We start from the raw sequence: 2,284 nt of genomic DNA, 5'->3' as shown, positions 1-2,284 counted from the left end.
GGGGGAGGGAGGAAGCGGTTACTAGGTTTTAAGGCCAGAGGGGATCATTATGGCCATCCACTCTGCCCTCCCCCAGGCCAGAGGACACCCTCCCAGCCAGTGATCCCTGCATCAAGCCCATAACTGCTGGGGGAGCTTCTCGGAAGAGTCCAGTGGGAGTCACAAAGCAAAATACTGGCATGTTTGCCCTGCACATTTACCCCCCAGGAGTCGCTGGCTTCATGTGTTAAGGAACAGATGGGGAAAGAGCCAGAGCGTCCCATATCCCTCTGGGCAGAGGGCAGCCCCAGATATTCTGGTAGGTCAGGTCTAGGCCAGAAACTTTTGCCAATCTTTGTGGTGACCAGTGATGTTTTTACAACCTTTTTAAACCAGCAAAAGTCTTAGTGTAGATGCAGCTGTATGGCATAAAAGTGCACTGGCATCCTTTCTTTCACTCAGGGAAGCAGCATACCCTACACTGGCAAACACTTTTGCCCATATAAGCTGTGGCTTGGGCTGTGCGGGACTGGACTTTCCGGTTGGCAGGAAATTCCATGCTGCTGTTGGTTTATTTGTTTTGTTCCGAATTGGACTGGAATTTAAAAATTTCCCGCACCATGACATTTTCAGGGGGAAAAAATCATTTTGCGTCAAAGGAAACATTTCGTTTTGATTTCAACATTTGAAATGCTTTCAACATAAAATAAAAGAAATGCCCACACGAAAGATTGTTGTGAGCAGAAAAATCAAAATGTTCCCCTCTGAAAATGTCGAAACAGAATGTTTCAACCTTGTTGAAACGCTTTTTTCCCCCACGCCACAAAATGTCGTCAGAACAAACATGTTCCCACGGCAAGTTTCCATATAAATCAGGGGTGGCCAAACTTTCCGACCCTCCGAGCCGCGTACGACAATCTTCCGAAGTTTGAGAGACGGGGTGCGTCTGCTGGGGCTCGGGGCTTCAGCCACGCTCCTGCTGAAGCCCCGAGTCTCGGCAGGCGTGCCCAGTGGGGCTGAGGCCCCGACCCCCTTCTCCCCTCCCCGTGGGGCAGAAGCCACTAGCCCCACCACTCTACCACAGGGCAGGAGCCCCAACCTCCCCCGCAGTCTGTTAGGTAGAGAATGGTGGGCGGCCTGGGGGGCTCTGTGAGCCACACTTTAACTGTAAAAGAGCCGCACGTGGCTCGCAAGCCGCCGTTTGGCCACCCCGATATAAATGAAACAGCATTTGCTAATGGAAACCCATGCCGCAGGAATATTTCCAACCAGCACTCGCTCCATAACACTACGAGGGTTTACTGGTATGGACAGCTCTACTGCCAAACATTTTCTAGCGTAGACAAGGCCTTTGGGAAGGCACTAGACTAATTTTTTTCCTGCTCCTGGTGTGAATGGAGAGACCCAAGAAGTGCCCCTAGTAAGAGCAGCGTGGCTTGTGGGTAGTTTTCCTGGCTGACGCATGCCAGAGCTCGCTTTGTCACAACCACAGGAGGAAAAAGCCCAGAGAATTGTGAAAGGTTGGTTTGATAACAGGGTGGGGGTGGACACACGGCAGCAAGCCAGTCAATCTGCAGTTCTGTACATCAGAGAAGTCTTCTTGGGACTGGTACAGCCAGCTTTGCCCGTTCTCTTTTGGGTCCGATGTTGCATAATCTCTATCTTCTGCTGCAAATTAGCTCTGAGCTCAGCTCGTGAGGCACTTTTGCCTCCCAGCATTCAGTTGTCACCAGCTTCTCCTTTGCCAAGGTGATGTGGGAGCCACAGATAAGGCCAGTGCTCTGAACTCTTCCATGGCTGCCGTAAGGGAAGCAGGTCCTTGCAGTGCTTTCCCTGGGAACATTAAATATACTGGGCAAGACGGGTTCATCAGCTGAGGGTATTTGCAGGATGTGCCTAATATACCATTTGGTGGGCAAAAGGTCAATCAGCACAAGGAACTGGACTCGGTGATGATTAAGAGTTAATTAAAAATACTGGCCCAGGTTTTCAAAATTTAAGGCATGCAAAATGGAAATGCAAAAATACATGCATGTTTCTGTGTGTAATTTGCACGCAAGGTTGCTGTGATGGTGCACAGAAACATGGGAATTAATTGCATGGGCAACTGACCAGTTATGTTTCTAACTGGTCACTGGCACTTGAAATGATGGCAATCGCTTGTGCATTATTGGTAATTGTGTGTGCAAACGGAGTGCCCAAATCTGCACACAATTTTGTGCATGTACATTTTTTGAGATGCCAGTTCTCAGACTGCCAGGCTAAGGTCACTGGTGGGCTAGGATATTCAGAGGCATCTTTAACT

Source organism: Chelonia mydas, chromosome 8, assembly GCF_015237465.2.
Source record: "Chelonia mydas isolate rCheMyd1 chromosome 8, rCheMyd1.pri.v2, whole genome shotgun sequence".
NCBI lineage: Eukaryota > Metazoa > Chordata > Testudines > Cheloniidae > Chelonia > Chelonia mydas.
The sequence above is the reverse complement of the archived record's forward strand: the minus strand, read 5'-3'. Positions refer to the sequence as shown.